This window comes from Piliocolobus tephrosceles, chromosome 7 (assembly GCF_002776525.5).
Source record: "Piliocolobus tephrosceles isolate RC106 chromosome 7, ASM277652v3, whole genome shotgun sequence".
NCBI lineage: Eukaryota > Metazoa > Chordata > Mammalia > Primates > Cercopithecidae > Piliocolobus > Piliocolobus tephrosceles.
In genome coordinates this window covers 102910329-102923257 of record NC_045440.1, presented here as the reverse complement: position 1 = coordinate 102923257, position 12929 = coordinate 102910329, and the positions used below count along the sequence as shown (strand labels likewise).

At 41.4% G+C, this 12929-nt stretch overlaps 1 pseudogene; it reads right to left on the bottom strand.

Annotated features, from left to right (window-relative positions):
• Positions 1-8667: 8667 nt before the first annotated feature.
• LOC113224945 lies at positions 8668-9986 on the bottom strand (annotated as a pseudogene).
• Between the last annotated feature and the right edge of the window lie 2943 nt (positions 9987-12929).

Genomic DNA, 12929 nt, shown 5'->3' with positions numbered 1-12929 from the left:
TTTTCAGCCCCATGTTTTGCTATCTCTGCAGGACCTGGAATTTCTGAATCCTGAGCCTCCCCAGGCTTCTGAGGGGCAGCTGTACGGTTTCCTCAGCAATAGTATCCATCATACGTTCTTTAAGTGAGGTTTCCTCCTCCCTGCTTCCCCCACACTTACTCCATTATTCACTTTCAGTCTCCAGAAATTTGTTGAAATCCTTTTATTTTTTATTTTTACTTTTTAAAATATATTTTTTCCCACCCAACCCCTGCAGATGTTGAAATCTCTTAATCAACTGATGCCTTCTATTTATTTTTGTGGATTTATAACTTTAGACTTTACAGTCCTTTTTTGGAGCTGGGAGGGAGAGGAGCTAAACACATGTGCTTAATCCACCATATTGAATTACAGTCTGAAAGTGTCGTTTAGAAATCTTACCGTTTCTAGCACTCTTCTTCCTTCCTGCAGATGCAGGCTGCCATCTGGGATCATTTCTCTTAAACCCTGGGAACTTCCTTAGTATTTTCTGCAGTGCAGATCTATTACCAACAGATTCTCTCAGCTTTTGTTTGTCTGAAAAATGTCTATATTTGGCCTTCATTTTTCTGGTTTTTAAACTTTTTACTTTGAACTAATTTTAAGCTTACAGAAAAACTGCAATAGCACCAACAACTCCCAAGTACTCTTTTCAGCTGGTAACATTTAATTGTTAACATTTGGCCACAGTTGCTTAATCAATCTCTCTGTCTCTTTGTATATGTGGATATACTTAGACCACTACACACACATCTTTTTTTTTTTTTTTTTTTTTTTTTCTGTTTTTGAGACAGGGTCTCACTCTGTCACCCAGGCTGGAGTGCAGTGGCATGATCTCGGTTCATAGCAGCCTCGACCTCCTGGGCTCAAGCAATCCTCCTACCTTAGCCTCCCAAGTAGCTGGGATCACAGGCATGCATTACCACGCTTGGCTAATTGTATTCTTTGTAGAGATGAGGTTTTGCCATGTTTCCCAGGCTGGTCTCAAACTCCTGAGCTCAAGCAATCTGCCTTCCTCAGCCTCCCAAAGTGTTGGGATGACAGGCATGAACCACCACACCTGGTGCATAATTTTTATTTATTTATTTATTTTTGAGACAGCATCTTGCTCTGTTGTCCAGGCTGGAGTGCAATGGCGCAATCTCAGCTCACTGTAACCTCGGCCTCCTGGGTTCAAGCAATTCCTCTGCCTCAGCCTCCCGAGTAACTGGAACTACAGGCATGCGCCACCATGCCCAGCTAATTTTTTGTGTGTTTTTAGTGGAGATGGGGTTTCACTGTGTTAGCCAGGGTGGTCTTGATCTCCTGGCCTCATGATCCGTCTGCCTCAGCCTCTCAAAGTGCTGGGATTACAGGCATGAGCCACCACACCTGGCCCATAATTTTTTTAAAAAATTTTGTAGCGATGATGTCTCACTATGTTGCCCAGGATGGTTTCAAACTCCTGGCCTCAAGCAATCCTCAAACCTTGGTCTCCCAAAGTGCTGGGATCACAGACATGAGTCACCACACCCAGTCAGACCCACAGATAATTTTTAAATTGTTTAAAAATAGGTTGTAGATATAATGACCCCAATTCAGGGAATGCATACTGATAAAATATTATCATCTAATCCACAGGTTCCACTCAAATTTCACTTTGTCTTGATAATGTTCTTCATCCCCTTCCCCAGCTTTATTAAGATGTAATTGAAAAATAAAAATTGTACATATTTATATTGTACATGTTTCAACATATCTTTTGTAAAATAATTAAATCAAGCTAATTAGCTCACATACTTTTTTTGAGGTGAGAACATTTAATATCTATGCTTAGCAGTTTTCAAGTACAATACATTATTATTAACTATAGTCACCATGCTGTACAATAGATTTCCAGAATGTATTCCTCTTGTCTAATTCAAACTTTGTGCCCTTTGACCTACATCTTCCCATTCCACCCTTCCCCAGACCCTGGTAACCACTATTCCACTCTTTGTCTATGAGTTCAACTTTTTCAGATTCCACATGTAAGTGAGATCACACGATATTTGTCTTTCTTGTCTGACTCATTTTACTTAGCACAATGCCCTCTGGGTCAATCTATATTGTCGCAAATGACAAGATTTCTTCTTTTTTAAGGCTGAATAGTACTCCATTGTGTATATATGCCACATTTTCTTTATCCATTCATCTGTTGATGGACACAGGTTGATTCCATATCTCGGCTATTGTGAACATGCTGTAATGAACATGGGGGTGTAGATATCTCTCTTGGACATATTAATTTTATTTCCTTTGGATATATACCTGGAGTGGGATTGCTGTATCATGTGGTAGTTCTATTTTTAGTTTTTTGAGGAACTTCCATTGTATTTTTCATAATGGCTGTACTACCCAAGAGTGATCTTTATAAGTCTAGCATCTAATCTGTAATCACACGTCACATTTAGTTATCATATATCTTTAATTTCCTTCAATCCGGATGAATTCTCTTTTTTTGTCTTTCATCACCTTGATAGTTTTCAGGAACACATACCAAGTACTTTGTAAAATATCATTTAGTTTGGATTTGTCTGATATATCCTCATTATTCAAGATAGGTTATTCTTTTTTGTGAGTAGTTTTGTTTTGTTTTTGGCAGGAATACCACAGAAATGATTCTGTGTTCTTCTCAGTGCATCATGTCAGCAGACATGTGTACTAGTCTGTTTACACACAGCTATAAAGAAATACCCAAGACTGGTTATTTATAAAGGAAAGAGGTCTAATTGACTCACAGTTCCACATGGCTGGGGAGGCCTCAGGAAACTTAACAATTGAAGGGGAAGCAAGGAGCTTCTTCACATGGTGGCAGGAGAGAGGAGTGGGGAGTAAAGGGGAAAGAGCCCCTTATAAAACCGTCAGATCTTGGGAGAGATCACTATCACGAGAACAGCATAGGGGAAATGCCCCCATGATCCAATTACCTCCCTCCAGATCTCTCCCCAGACACATGAGGATTATGGGGATTACAATTCAAGATGAGATTTGGGTGGGGACATAGCCAAATCATATCATATGCCAAGCCATATCAGCATGTAACACAGTCAAACCATATTAGCATGTAATATCAATTGTCCTCATTACAGGTGATGTTAACTTTTATTATTTGATTAAGATAATACAGGCCCTTGGATAGCCAAAACAATCTTAACTAAGAAGAATAAAGTTGGAGGAATTACATTTCCTGATTTCAAAACTTACTACAAAGCTACAGTAATCAAAACAATGTGGTACTGGCATGAAGAAATACATGTAGAGCAATGGAATACAATACAGAACCCAGAAATAATCTGTCTATATGAGGAAATGATTTTTAACAAGGGTGCCAAGATCATTCAATGGAAAAAAGAACAGTCTTCTTAACAAAAGGTGTTGGAAAACTGGATATCCACATGCAAAACACTGACATTGGACCCTTACCTTACATACATAAAAATGAACTTAAAATGGATCAGAGACTTAAAGGTAAGAGCTAAACTATAAAATTCTCAGAAAAAAAAAAAAAAACAGAGTGAAAAGCTTCATGATGTTGTATTTGGCAATAATCTTTTAGCTATGACATTAAGGGAACAGGAAGCAACAAAAAAATTTGAGCAACTGGCCAGGTGCAGTGACTCACGCCTGTAATCATAGCACTTTTGGAGGCCAAGGAAGGTGGATCACTTGAGGTCAGGAGTTCGAGACCAGCCTGGTCAACATGGTGAAACCCCATCTCATACAAAAATTAGCTGGGCATGGTGGTGCATATTTATAATCCCAGCTACTCAGGAGGCTGAGGCAGGAGAATCGCTTGAACCTGGGAGGCAGAAGTTGCAGTGAGCTGAGATAACGCCATAGCACTCCAGCCTTGGTTGCAGAGTAAGACTCTGTCAAAAAAAAAAAAAAAAAAAAAGCAACTGGACTACATCAATAAAGTGAAAGGCAACTTGCAGAATGGTAGAAAAAATTTGCAAATCACATATCTGATATTCAGAGTTTATAAAGAATTCCTACAACTCAACAACAACAACAGCAGCTCCAATTTGCAAATGAGCCAAGGGGTGTGGCATGGTGGTGCACATCTGTAGTCCCAGCTGAGATGGGAGGATTGCTTGAGCCTGGGAGTTCAAGGCTGCAGTACATTATGATTGTAGTGAAAAGCCTCTCCATCCTGGGCAACATAGGGAGCACTGGTTTATTTAAAAAAAAAAAAAAAAAAGAGGAGGAGAAGGAAGAAGAAGAAGAAGAAGAAGAAGAAGAAGAAGAAGAAGAAGAAGAAGAAGAAGAAGCAGCAAACAGGCAAAGAACTTGAATAGACATTTATCCAAGAAGATATACAGACACCAATAAACACAAGAGGTTCAACATCACTAATCATTAGGGAAATGGAAATCAAAACCACAAAGAGATGTCACTTCATACCCATTAGGATGACTATTATAAAAAAAGAACAAACAAACAACAAAACAGAAAATAAATGTTAAGGATGTGGAGAAATTTGAACCGTTTGCTCTGCTGGTGGGAATATAAAATGGTGCAGCCACTGTGGAAAATAGTATGGCAGTTCCTCAAAAAATTAAACAGAGAATTACATACGATCCTGCAATTCCATATATACCTCAAAGAATTGGAAGCAGAGACTCAGTTACTTCTACACCCATGTTCATAGCAGCCTATTCTCAATAGTCAAAAGATGGAAGCAACCCAAGTTATCATCAATGTATGAATGATAAACAAAATGTGATATATACATATGCCAGAATATTATTCATCCTTTAAAAACAGGAAATTCTTCCATGGATGAAACTGGAGGACATAATGCTTAGTGAAATAAGTCACAAAAACACAAATACAGTATGATTCCACTTATATAAGGTACCTAAAGTAGTCAAACTCATAAAGACAGAAAGTAGAATGGTAGCTGCCAGGGTCTGGGGGAAAGGGAGAATGAGTAGTTGTTGTTTAATGAGTACGGTATATCAGTTTGGGAAGACAAAAAGGTTTTGGAGAGAGATAGTCATGATTGTTGCACGATGTTGCACATTGTTGTGAGTGTACTTAATGCCACTGAACATTCACTGAAAATGGTCAAAATGGTAAATTTTGGCCAGCGCAGTGGCTCCCGCCTGTATTTCCAGCACTTTGGGAGGCCGAGGTGGGCAGATCACGAGGTCAAAAGATTGAGACCATCCTGGTCAACATGGTGAAACCCCGTCTCTACTAAAAATACAAAAAAAATTAGCCGGGTGTGGTGTCAGGTGCCTGTAGTCCCAGCTATTCGGAAGGCTGAGGCAGGAGAACTGCGTAAACCCAGGAGATGGAGATTGCAGTGAGTCAAGATCACGCCACTGCACTCCAGCTGGGCAATAGAGCGAGACTCTGTCTCAAAAAAAAAAAAAAAATTAATAAATTTTAATTATTTGGATTTTACCACAATTTTTAAAAAGATGGCATGTGCCTTATTTCTCCACTGTAAAGTTAATAAATATCTGTACTTATCAACAATTATTAAGTATTTTGTAGTAAGATAATTTGAAATTATATAATTTCAAAGAATTCACACCAATAGTTTGAATACCAATCCAACACCACAAGATTTATTCTAGCATCCTCTGTTACTATATTTGTAATTTCTCCAACACTGAAAACCTAGCTCCTATTATCCTCAATATACTTTTTGGCAATCCCCATATGTAATCAATCTCCTAACTATACATATGGCCATCTTCCTAAACCTGTCTCTGCCAAACCTGCCAGCTAAATTCTTGACCCTGGCCCCATTGATTGTACCAGCCTAATTCTTGGCTCTGACAAAGAGGAAGAGGAAGGTGAAGTGAAGGCCCTCAATTTTGAAGAATATTTTCACTGGATATAGAATTCCAAGTAGACAAATTCTTTTCTTCTTTCATCACTTTATTTATTTATTCATTTATTGAGACTGAGTCTTACTCTGTTGCCCAGGCTGGAGTGCAGTGACATGATCTCGGCTCACCTCGACCTCCACCTCCCAGGTTCAAGAGATTTTCATGCCTCAGCCTCCTGAGTAGCTGGAATTACAGGTGTCCATCATGACAACCAGCTGATTTTTGTATTTTTAGTAGTGGTGGCGTTTCACCATGTTGGCCAGGCTGGTCTCGAACTCCTGACCTCAGGTGATCCACCCACCTTGGCCTCCCAAAGTGCTGGGATTACAGGTATGAGTCACTGCACTCAGCCTCATCACTTTAAAGATGTCTTTTCATTCTAGTTTTCATTGTTGCCTATAAAAAATTAGCCATCATTTTTATTGTTATACCTTAAAATGTACTATGTATTTTCCCTTTGGATGCAGTTAAGATTTTCTCTTTATCTTTGGTTTATAGCACTTTGACTACAATGAGCCTAGGTGTGGTCTTCAAATAATTTATTTGAAGTTCTTGATTTATTGGGGTTCTCTGAATTTCTTGGACATGTAGGTTGATATCTTTCATAAAATGTGGAAAAATTGAGGGCATTTTATCTTCAAATATTTTTTCTACCCCGTTCTCTCTCCATTATACCTGTTAGATTATTTTATATTATCCCACTGTTCTCTATAACTCTGTTCTGTTTTCCTCCTTTTATTTTCTCTCTGTGCTTTAATTTGGATAATTTCCATTAGCCTGTCTTTAAGTTTCCTCATCCCCTTTTCAGCTGTGTCCATCTACTGGGAAGCCCATCCCCTGGATTCTTCACGTCAGATTACCATATTTTTCCTTTTTAGAATTTTCATTTGATTCTTTTTAGAGTTTCTCTTTTTCTTTTCTTTTCTTTTCTTTTTTCTGAGATGAAGTCTCACTCTGTTGCCCAGGCTGGAGGGCAGTGGCATGATCTCAGCTCACTGCAACCTCTGCCTTATGGGTTCAAGTGATTCTCCTGCCTCAGCCTCCTGAGTAGTTGGGACTACAGGTGCACGCTGCCACACCTGGCTAATTTGTTGTTTGTATTTGTAGTAGAGATGGGGTTCACCATGTTGCCCAGGCTGATCACAAACTCCTGAGCTCAGGCTATCTACTCCTCTTGGCCTCCCAAAGTACTGAGATTACAGACGTGAGCCACCACACCCAGTCGAGTTTCTCTTTTTCTATTGTAATTTCATCCATCTCTTTTGCCATTTCTTCAGTCTTTTCCTTTACATATTGTAATTTATTGTCTCACGGTATCTGGTAGGTCAGAAATCTGCATGTGGTTTAGCTGTCTTAGCTAGATGACTCTGGGTCAAGCTCGCTCATAAAGTTACAGTCAAGCTGCCAGGCAGGGCTTTGGTCTCATATAAGGTTCAACAGGAGAAAGATCTTTTAAATTTTAAAACATTTATGAGTTTAAACTCCTTCTACATTAATTCCAAAATGTTGGTCATCTGTAAGTCTCTTCAGCTGACCACCTTTTCTCTTAATAATGGGTCAGTTTTTCCTCTGCTGCTTTACATGTTCAGCAATTTAAAAAATCTTATGCTGGGCATAGAAAAATTCTGGATTTTGTTATCTTCCACTGAAGAGTGCCAAATATTTTTCTGAAAGAAAGTTAAATTACTGGTAGATCACTCTGATTCTGTTGAGGTTTATTTTAGGCCTCTATAGTGAGTCTATTTCTGGTTTTCCTTAGTTCTGGGATTTGGCTCTTACTCATATGGCATGGTCCTTACACCTAGGGCATAGTCTTTTTGGTGTCTCAACATGGTATCTCCACTCTTGAGTGGATCAGAACTCCAATGTCTTCATAGCTTTGTGCAACTTCTGAAATCTAGGTTTGGTTTTCAGCTCCTCCAGCTGTTTTTTGCTGGTATAGCTTACAGAATCTTGCCAAGCACATACGCAGTTTAGCATTTGGCCAAGGGCCCAAAGGAAACTTCTGTGTGGATTCCTGGGGCTCCTTCTTTGTCACTCTTTTCTATCTACCTACCCTGTCCTGTAATTTCCAGTAACCTTTGCAGGCCCAAACTCCAATTTATTTATCTATTCCAATTCTCTGAAAGTGGTTTGGAAAATTGCCCCCCAAGGTTGAATGTAAAATTCTCATTTTGAGCTCCTTTTCTCTCAAGGATAGTCATGCACTGTGCCTTATCCCATGCCCAAAAGAAATTGTTTTGTACATTTTGTTTAGTTTAATAGTTGTTTATGGCAGGAGGGAAGGTCTGATGCTAGTTACTTCATGATGTCCAGTACAAGAAGTCCACAAATACTTCTTATGTTTTTATAGACCAATCCTATTCTTATATAGTGGAAAATTAAAGGTAGGCAAACAAACCTACATCATATAATTTCCAGTTTAGTCCTCTACATGATAAGAAACACATGTGGTGCTTATCGTTGTGCTTCCTGTAAGTCTGGTAATTTTTTTTTTTTTTTTTTTTTTTTTGGAGACAGAGTCTCACTCTGTCACCCAGGCTGGAGTACAGTGGCAGGATCTTGGCTCACTGCAATCTTTGCCTCCCGGGTTCAAGTGATTCTTTTTTTTTTTTTCTTTAAAAAAATAACTTTTATATAGCTTCTTCAAACAAGTTAAAAGGTGGCAAAGTATCTGCTACAGTAGTTTGGAGGACTAGAGGACTGATGGGTAAGTAAGGGTTGTTTTGTTGTTAGGTAAGTAGATATTAGGCAGCCCATTTCTAAAATATGCCTGATGAGGCTAGATACCTAAAGCTACCCTTAGCTCCAGGAATGGGTATCTCCCATCTCCATCAGAATCAAATGCTCTCAAGCTCTCTGGTTCTGGCATAGCAGAACCTAGGGACGTCCAGATTTCCTGGTAGGTCAGCTTCCCATCCACGTCCTGGCCAGTCTTGTGGAATAAATCCTGAAGATCTTCGTGGAATAAATACTGAAGATCTTCAATGCTGGAAACTCCTGGTAGAGAGACAGGTCTTAGTTGGGCAGCTTTCTCAACTGGATCTCCAAGAAACCGAAAATTTTGGCAATGCTGATGGCTTTGATATGAAACTCTGTACTTGCTCTTCATCGGCGGTCGCTGGAGGCCTGTTGCTCTCAGGTTAGTTTGTATGAGCACTGATCAGCTGGAGTTTCTCTCTTAGCTTGGATACCTCAGAATTTGAACTATCTTCTTTCTTTATGCTTTGGATTTTTAAGGTATCTGTTTTGTTAGTGACTTGATCCAAAGATGCTCTTTTCAGAGTGGCAGATCTATCACCCATCTGTTTCAAATTCTCACTATGGGTTTTATTGTCAAGTTCTGATGTGGTTGAAGGTGATGGAATGATCTGGTTGCTTCCAGGAGTCTCCTTCAAGAAGTGCTGATTCATATCACTCTGCAGTAATTCCATCGTTTTCTTGTGTTCACCCACAGTTTTCTGTAGTGCTTCCACAGCAAGATGGACACTGTTTAAAGTATTGCCAATGGAAGCTACGCTCTTCTGAAGTCCCTCTACAGTGGTAGGCAGGCTAATCAAGTCTGCAGCTGACTTAATATTGGCTTTGAGGTGGTTCATTGCAGAAGTCAACAGAGAAATCTGCTTATTCTTTTCTGTGATGTTTATCCAGACTTTGTTCAAACCCATCTCTCCAGATTCAATCTTCTCAAGTTGTTTTTGCTTGCTGAGTAGTTCTTCACTAAGTTTGGGGATTTCTTGGAATGAGCTTTTCTGATTAGACTCCATTGTTCGAAATTTTTCCTTGAGGGCTTCCAGATCCTCCTTGAGGGCAACCTGCATCCACACCGAGCCAACACAGGCCACAACACAGGCAGCAAGGATGACAAAACCACAGAGCGGATAATAGATCTTGCAGCATCATAAATAGCCTCCCTCGGCAAAGCGAGAGCGATTTCCAACCACACCAAATTCCTCTTCCTCTTTGGAGATGGACTCAGAGTCTAAGTTAGGAGGCTCAGTGCGAAGCAGGCGGTGACTGCTTGGGCCTTTCTTGGGCTTCTTTCTCCGGCTGTCCCCAGCCAAACCAATCAATGCATTGAGCTCTTTGCGCTTTTTCATCTTTTTGTGTGGGGTGAGTGGAGCCCTGACTCCTAAGCTGCCAGGTTCCCACCCAATGCCCAATTCTCTTCCTGCCTTGGAGCTGCCTTCCAGGGTTGGGGATCCTGGGCCAGAGCCCCCTAGTCACTCCCACCTAGGGGTGGGACTGACCAGATCCGCCAGGGACTGGAGATTGGAGCCCAGAGGAAACTGGAACTCAGATGGGTGGGGGAAATCACATAGAAATGGCCAAGGAGCTGGTGACTCCAAAGGATAAGGCCTTGGGCGCAGAGTGTTAGTAGAGGGTGGAAAGGGACTTTTATCTTCCAAAGGGCGAAAAAAAAGCCAACTCAAAAATGAAGGATTCTCAGCCCGGGTAAGTAGGCAATACTTCTAAGGGTGCTCCAGGAGCTGAGGAAGGGCACCCTTAAAATAGGTGTTTTGGACCTCCGGGGGAGGATTTCCAATGGGGAAGGAAGAGAAACTTGTTCTTGAATGGGAAGAGAGTGGGGAGGTGCAGAGCAAGAACGTGGGAACGCGTCAGTCCCTTCCTGGCAGGACAGGTGGCGGCAGGAGGGGACTCCCAGCAGCTACAATCCCAACACTGCTTGGCCGCAGAGGAAATGCCCGGCCCAGGAAGCCGGATGGGGTGTGTGATGATCACCGTTCTCCGTCCTCCATCCTGAACGTGAAGGAGGCCCGAGGCCGAGGAAGATCCGGAGCCCGGCTCAAAGGGTCGGCCTGAGAGAAGCCAGTACCCTGCCTGCTAGACCCCCGACCCGCTGTCTGGGCCTTGGGGACACAGCGGGCTCCACACCCAGGCCATTGCTCCAGCCCCCAAAGTGATTCTTATGCCTTGACCTCCCGAGTAGCTGGGATTACAGGTGGGAGTCACCAGGTCCAGCAAATATTTTTTTGGATTGGGTCTTCTAATAGAGATGGAGTTTCACCATTTTGGCAAAGCTGGTCTTGAACTTCTGGCCTCAAGTGATCCACCCACCTTGGCCTCCCAGAGTGCTGGGATTATAGACATGAGCCACCGTGCTTGGCCAAGTTTAGTAATCTTAACATGCACTGAGGATACAGGAAGATGATCTACAAATTCTTGAAGATAAGGGTAAAACATTAAGAATCCATAGAAGTAGTACCTGGCTGCCATTCAATTATTGGAATATGAAGACAATTTAGTAATCCCATTCTCCTTTGACCACTGGCTCTAAGACTAGATCTACTGCAATCTGGAAGCTGCTAAGCCCTAATAATCCCTTATGTAGAAGAGGGAGAGTACATACTGAATTAGGGACATTTTACATTTTGTATGAAACTGTAGCTAGTCACAACATAGTTGTAGTTTGTACCTCTTCACTTTTCTGTCCAAGAAGTTGCCTTTCCACTGAGGCAGAGACAATGCTATGTGTTCACCAAACTCCATTTCATTTTCCTTAGGTATACCAGATTTCTACATTTCCCAGCCTCTTGTGCAACTGTGTTAGGGGAATGTCACTGAATCCTGGACAATAGGATGTGGAATAATACATACTATTTCCATTCCCTTCCCCCATCCACCACTGTGCGATTGCCTCAATTTCCTTCCCCTTCCACAATGACCCAAAGGTCATGGTTTTAGGATGGTGACCTCACAGATAGAAGGAGCCTAGAAATTTAAGTCACTGCTTGAAGGAGACCCATGGAAGAGAGAAGACTGACCCACTAAGACTGTGATAGGAAACAAACACCTTGTGATTTTTTTTTTTTTTTTTTGAGATGGAGTCTTGCTCTATTGGCCAGGCTGGAGTGCAATGGTGTGATCTTGGCTCACTGCAACCTCTGCCTCCCAGGTTCAAGTGATTCTCCTGCCTCAGCCTCCAAAGTAGCTTGGATTATAGGCACCCACCATCAAGCTGGGCTAATTTTTGTATTATTTAGTAGAGATGGGGTATGGCCACATTGGCCAGGCTGGTCTTGAACTCCTGACCTCAGGTGATTCACCTGCCTCAGCCTCTCAAAGTGTTGGCATTAGAGGCGTGAGCCACTGTGCCCGGCCTCCTTGTGATTTTAAACCACTTAGATTTCAGGGTTAATTACAATAGTAGAGCTTGTCCTATCTGGATGTAAGTACCAATCATAGCATGTAATAAGACTACGACTATTTTTTTTTTTGACACTGAATCTCGCTCTGTTGCTAAACCAGAGTGCAGTGGCACGATCCCGGCTCACTGCAACCTCTGCCTCCTGGGTACAAGTGATTCTCCTGCCTCAGCCTCCACCTCCTGAGTAACTGGGACTACAGGCATGCACCATCAAGCCCAGCTAATTTTTGTATTTTTAGTAGAGATGGGGTTTCACCGTGTTGGCCAGGGTGATCTTGATCTCTTGACCTCGTGATGTGCCCGCCTTGGCCTCTTAGAGTGCTTGGATTACAGGTGCCACTGCACCCGGCCAATAAGACTATTTTTTAAAAAGTAAAAAAGAAGCTACAAAGTATCCACATTGTTCATCACCCATGAACAACAATACCATGAGGATATGGGTAAGCATATTTGGATGGCAAAGTTCAGATGTGAAACCCATCCTGACACACATGCATGGATGCACACACACACAACATACATTTAAGTTCCCATGCCATTAAAAGGGGTCTCAGAGATCATTCAAAAAATAACTTCCACATTTAAAAGACTGACTTTCTCACTTCGTACTTTGAGAGTTCAAGTGGCTAATCAATTCTTACATGACCAACAGTACAAAATTATACCTATAAGCATTGTCTTTTCAAATAACATTTTACCAGAGGATAAAAAAAAGTCTTCAAAGTCAATGTTTCCTTAATTATTAGAGAAATGCAAATTAAAACCACATGCCTGTAGTCCCAGCTACTCAGGAGGCTGAGATGATCCTGGGAGGATTGCTTGAGCCCAGGAGTTTGAGGCTGCAGACAGTTATAATCGCGCCACCATATTCCAGC